We start from the raw sequence: 6,375 nt of genomic DNA, 5'->3' as shown, positions 1-6,375 counted from the left end.
GGTCCAGTGTTGTTGTGATGAGATGAGGCGGAGCTTGACGACTTCATTTCTTGTTTGAACTGTCCATGTTTGGTTTCTGAATAATTGCCAAAATTAAGCAAAAAAAAAGTATCAGTCTCAAACTCTCTGAATTACAATTCTTAATCTAAAGCTACAAAAAATACTGGTGACCGAATCCGACGTGTCTAATTGACAGCCAATTTCTGCGTGACAACCTCGCACTTCAAGTCCTTCAAGTGCGTCCATCTCGATGTCCATTTTCACGGATCCTTCGTCCTAATTTGCATTCCACGATTCACTCTTCAGAAGATTCACTTCCCCCCAAAACCACCCCTCCTTACCCCACCCTGACTGACCGACGACAGTTTGCAGTATTTTGTCCGTTATTTATAGCACTCATTCTCGCACTCTCTCCTGCTCTCACAGCTCAGTCGACGACGAGCTGCTGATAATTAAATTATCTTCTTAATTACTTTTTCCAATTAAAAATATATCACTCGAGGACGGTTTTCTCCTGCAGCAGTCAACGCGGCGTCGCGACGCCCTTACCCCTCCATCAACAATCACACACACACACAAGCTCACGCACATCCTTGGTTTACCCAATATCGATATTAAAAATTTTCTCCTCCATTTTCCATTTCCCACATAAACCAAACTTTAGCACCAACACGCACTCTCCTCGTTTTCCTCATTATCAGCGGAAAAGAGAAGAAGAAGAAAAAAAACCTCTCCCAAGGACATAGATCATTCGAAAGTGCCATTTTTTTTTTGTTCCCTGGTGTAAGAAATTAGCAGGAAGTTGTTCTTTTTTTTCATCGTGTCCCCTCCTGAGCTTTGAGCCTTAGGTTGGAGGTGGATCCTGCTGGCCACCAAATTTCCGCTCCGTTCTGGCTCGGGAAACATGATGAATTTATGCGTGCCCTCCTTGGGAAAGATGTCCTTGTTGAGGGGAGGGGGAAAATTACTGATTATTCTATACATTGTAAATTTTAGATCTTGTTTTGCAATTTCGCAAGAATTTGATAAATGAAATCAATTGTAGCAGAACTACTGAATTTCATTATTTTGTAAAATACATTTGATTTGAAATTGATAACCCGAGCATGGGTAAATAACAAGGGAAATGCGTAATAATACCTTTCTCTGGTATCAATACCAAATTTTGGTATTCCTGGACCCTTAAAAATTTGTCTTAAGGATTATGCAAGAGCAAAATGTGGTATCATACCAATTTAAGGTATTGTTTTGATATTGCAAAATTGCAGAATTTGTCAATGGTCGAACACCACATTTTGGTATTATTTTGGTATTAAAGGGTTTTACCAAATTCCTCTGAAACTATGGGAAAATTTTGACCAATTTTGACAAAATAATTAATTTTGCGCTAAAATGATTTCTCAAAGCGAATGCTTTCATTGAAAACCGGAAATTTCAAACTTGATTTTAAACATTTTTGATATACCCCCTACAGAAATGACTTAAAATTGTGGAAAATTTTCTAAGTCAGGATGGCACATTTTGGTATTATTTTGGTATTAAGGTGTTTTATCAATTTCCTCTGAAACTATGGGAAAATGTTGACCAATTTTGACAAAATAATTAATTTTGCGCTAAAATGATGTCTCAAAGCGAATGCTTTCATTGAAAACCGAAAATTTCAAACTTGATTTTAAACATTTTTGATATACCCCCTACAGAAATGACTTGAAATTGTGGAAAATTTTCTAAGTCAGGATGGCACATTTTGGTATTATTTTGGTATTAAAGTGTTTTATCAAATTCCTCTCAAACTATGGGAAAATTTTGACCAATTTTGACAAAATAATTAATTTTGCGCTAAAACGAGGTCTCAAAGCGAATGCTTTCATTGAAAACCGGAAATTTCAAACTTGATTTTAAACATTTTTGATATACCCCCTACAGAAATGACTTGACATTGTGGAAAAATTTCTAAGTCAGGATGCCACATTTTGGTATTATTTTGGTATTGAAAGGTTTCATCAATTTTCTCTGAAACTATGGATTTTTTTAAATTTTTGACGAGATAATTAATTTTGCGCTAACTTGACTTGAAACCCAAAAATGTTAAAGCTGATTTAAATTTTTTTTGTGATATACCCACTAATATTTTTTTCAAAAACGTTGAAATTTTTCTAAGTTGGGATAACCAAATACTTTGAAAAACGAGTCAATCAACAGATTATTGAATTTTGGTGAATTTCAATCCAGTTTCATTTTAGTAACACTTTTTTCAATCTTGTTATTTTTCAGAATTTTCAAGAACTTCAAGCACAGGCCGTTCATCAATGACAAATGCATTCGGTGTGGTGAAGAATATCACTAAGAACAACATGGAATCATCAGGTGAGTAGATTTGGTTGTTGCATAATGATCATTTACGTTTTTTTCACTAACTGCAATTGCTGCACTAAAAATGGTATGAAAATACCAAATTTTGGTATTACTTGTGCAAATACCAGCGACCAAAATGTGCTCTTGGTTGCCCAGTAATAGATGGTAAAATACCATGAAATCAAACCAATATCATGTTTGTGGAAGACCACAGGAATACCAAAATATGATTTTCCAAGGGCGCGGGAATACCTAAAATTAAAACCATGACAATACCAAGTTTTGGTATTCAAGCAATGTTCAAAAATCCAGAAGACCTCAACTTGGTATTGAAATGATTTTATTTTGTGGTATTATTTTACCTTTGGAATAACATGGTATGGTATTGTTGTGCCCTTCCACATACAAGCTTTTGGTATGATTTCATGGTATTTTACCATCTATTACTGGGCAACCAAGGGCACATTTTGGTCGCTGTTATTTGCCCAAGTAATACCAAAATTTGGTATTCCCGTGTTATTTACCCCTGCTCGGGAACATGTATACCAAAGTAACCTTCTGCAATCTTGAATGCAAATTTTGGTTGGGTCGTTGCATATATTTTTCTGGCCAAAGTCAAGGTAGGTAAGGCATCAACATAAAAAAATTTGAATACAAGACATGGTATACAAATTTTAACGAAAAAAGTGTTTTAAAATTCATTTTAAAATTGCCCAGTTTTTTTTGCAATCATCAATTTTTAAAACATTTAAGTATTGACGAAATTTTGTTTTTGCGCCGGGAAAACGAACTTTTTGCATTACTGTAAATCGAAATTTCATAAAAATGCTATATATTTGTAATCAATCCCAAGCATGCTTAATATGATTTCAAGTGCAGAAAAATGCTATTTTTGTTTAATTGTTATACTAGTAGGTATTTTCATTAAATTTCTTAAGTATTTGGACAAAAAAAATGTTTTGCCCCCTGATTTTTGTTTGATTTTAAAGGGAGGAGTAAAATAATCTTTGAAAAACATGTGCAACGGCCTTATGTGTTACTAATTTGTTTTTTTATATACATAAAATTTGATTGAAATTTGAACAAAAACAGAATAAATAAACTCATAAAATTAAATCTAAACATTTTTAAAACTAAAAACTCCACATTTTAAGTTTGCCGTACATCAGTTGATTCAAGTGCACCAATGGTATTGTTGAAGCAACTTTAAAAAAAGAAAATGAAAACATAAATCTATAGTAGAATTTACACACTGAGCATTTTCGTAAGATTAAGTTGAATAACAATTCCATATTTATATTTTAAAAACGAAATCAAAAATTTAAAAAAAAAATTGTGATTTGGTCTTAAAAATGAAGTAAGGAACATTATCTTATTTTTGACCTTCTCAAAAGTAAAGGTTGATTTTTAAAATTTTAAATTAATTTTTATTTTAAAAATTAAAAAAATCGTTAGAGTTTAATTTTTTTAAATGAAAATCGGACCAACAGTTTGGAAACTTAAAGATAATAATTCCAGAGAGTAAACTGTAGAAAATTATTTCAGTTTTCAAAAACATATTTTCGGGAGTGCTTTTCTTTCAAGAAACATGTTTAAAATGCAAAAAAAAAGAAATGATATCAAATATTTAGACCTTAAAGATCGGAACATTTAATCAAAAATTGTAAATATTTCACGATGGCCGACCCAAAATTGTAAACATTTACCTTTATGAAAAAACTAATGATGCAAAATGGCTTCTTTTGACATAGGGACATGACAAAGTCAAATAATTGAAGTTTGAAAATTGTGAAAAAAAACTGCAACAACTGGAGTAAATCTACTACTTACAATTTGCAAAAAAAAAATGAGAATTTGACTCTAAAAAATAAGTTTAAATAGTTTTGAAATTTAACGCCTTTACCCGTTTTTTAGGAATATACTTTGACATTGTTCCATTAAATAAAAAATGTAACAAAAATCTACTACATAAACAAAAACTGAATCGATACAAGTTCTTCAAAAATCAACTTTTGTTTATAATTTATTGTTTCTACTTATTTTTTATGTAAGCGGTGGTAAAAAAGAGATTTAATAGGCAATGTATCGACCCAGTTTACCATATTTGAATAAAAATTCAACAATATTTTTTTAGATACGTATGTTTTTATTTAAGAAAAATAATCAATAATGAAAATTAAACAGAAGTTTCCACTTTATACACAATTTAACTGATAGAATATTTTTTTGATTTTTTTAATTTTAAGATTTTAAAGGATTTATACCTCCATCCAAACTCATATTGATCCATTTTCCTGGCCCAAACCCCTCGATGGCTGAATTAGGATCGCTCCTTTTAAAACTGACGTTTTTTTTTCTTCCTCATTTCTACCAAACCCCGGAGGAAATCATTCCAAAGTGAAGAAAAAAAAATCACTTTCACCCTGCAGCCCAAAAGCTTCGCCAGAGTGCTGGGCTGCTGGCGTCCATCCTGAAAGAAAAATTAAACATTACGCCATTAGAGATAAAAAGATGTAAATACTAATTATTGCCATTCGGAAAAAGAGCAAAAGTTGGCGGGGTGAGGGGGAACGATAGATCCCAGATGGGATAGAGAGGGATGGTTTGCGTTGGTTTTGGTGAGGGGTCATAATTTTGGTATTTTTTTGTTCATTCGAAAAAACTTTATATTTTTTAAAGATTTGAATAAAAAAAAATCCTTGTTTCTATAAGTTATGATATCTTTGGAATACTTCATTCAACTTCACATTTGGTACTAATTTTCAAACAGAAAAATTAGGCTATTCCAATTTCTCTAGATGAATTAATCATTTTTCCAAGCATCTAAATTTGCAGCATGAGCGATGCCGTCCGATTTCGATCCCCGGTCGCATCCCTTCGGTGAAATTAACGATTAATATTTTTTTTCCGTACGGAATTTCTGACAAGACAACCAACCCCCCCTAGAGAAGTGAAAAAAAGTGGCCACGAGCCGCGAGGGTTGCTCTAAATTCGATCCTCTCGCCGCGGCGAGGGTAAATCATGTTTGGGATATAACTTTTTTTTTGCTGCTTTCTAGTTTTAAAAATCTTCTTCTTTTTCCCAGCTTTTTCCATTCCACTTGGTAACAATTTATGTTGTTGCTGTTCGGTGGGGAGTGAGTGTCCAATATTAGCCATGAATTTATAATCCATGGAAATGGTTGCGGCTTTTGAGTGGAAGGTTCTAGTTGAAAGTTTTTTTTTTCTTAAACTTTTTTTTTCGACTGCCGCCACGAGGACGCTCTGGTCGACGACGACTGTCAGGACGAGGTGTCAGGTTTCCAGGATGGGAGTTTTTTTTTCTTCTCCACTTTTTTTTCTCAAGTTTGAAAAGTACCTCTCCAGAGGTAGCTCTGGAGCGGTTAATGCTAATGCGTTGGTTAAACACTCGGAAAAGTACTTGGCGGCAGGCGTGAAAAATGACAGCCCTAATTGAAATGTGGTGGGAAATGGCCCAAGAAGAGTAGAGAAAATTAATTCTAATTATCAAAAAAAAAAAAACAACTGTAATCAAACCTGAAAACGCCACTTTACTCAATTTTGTCATTACCAGCTTCAGTGAACCGATTTGCTGAATGAAAAAAAAGTAAGAAAAAAGTACAATCTCCCACAAATCAACGAAATTAATCCGATCATTCACTTCTACCAACCAACTTGCCAAGTCAAACTCAGCTGATCGAAAAGCGAACTTTTCCGCCCAAATTGACCAACCGCGAAACAAGCAAAATAAATGAAAAAAAAAGACTTCGGGGTCGAATTTCAATCAGTTTCGATTAGCACCCAAGTGTCGGAACTCCAATAGGAAACAAAATTGGGAAAATTAAGGAGGTAAAATTGTGCTCCAGCACCGTTCGAAAAATTAACACACATCAATCACAAGAAGACAGAAGCAAAAAAAAAACTCGTTCGAAAAGCGACTTAGATCTGGCGATCTTTGGTGGCAATTATCTGTGATTTTGTGGATTGGATTTTTTTTGTTGCTATCCTCAGTTGCCACGAG

Source organism: Culex pipiens, chromosome 3 (genome assembly GCF_016801865.2).
Source record: "Culex pipiens pallens isolate TS chromosome 3, TS_CPP_V2, whole genome shotgun sequence".
NCBI lineage: Eukaryota > Metazoa > Arthropoda > Insecta > Diptera > Culicidae > Culex > Culex pipiens.
Note: the sequence above shows the minus strand (reverse complement) of the source record.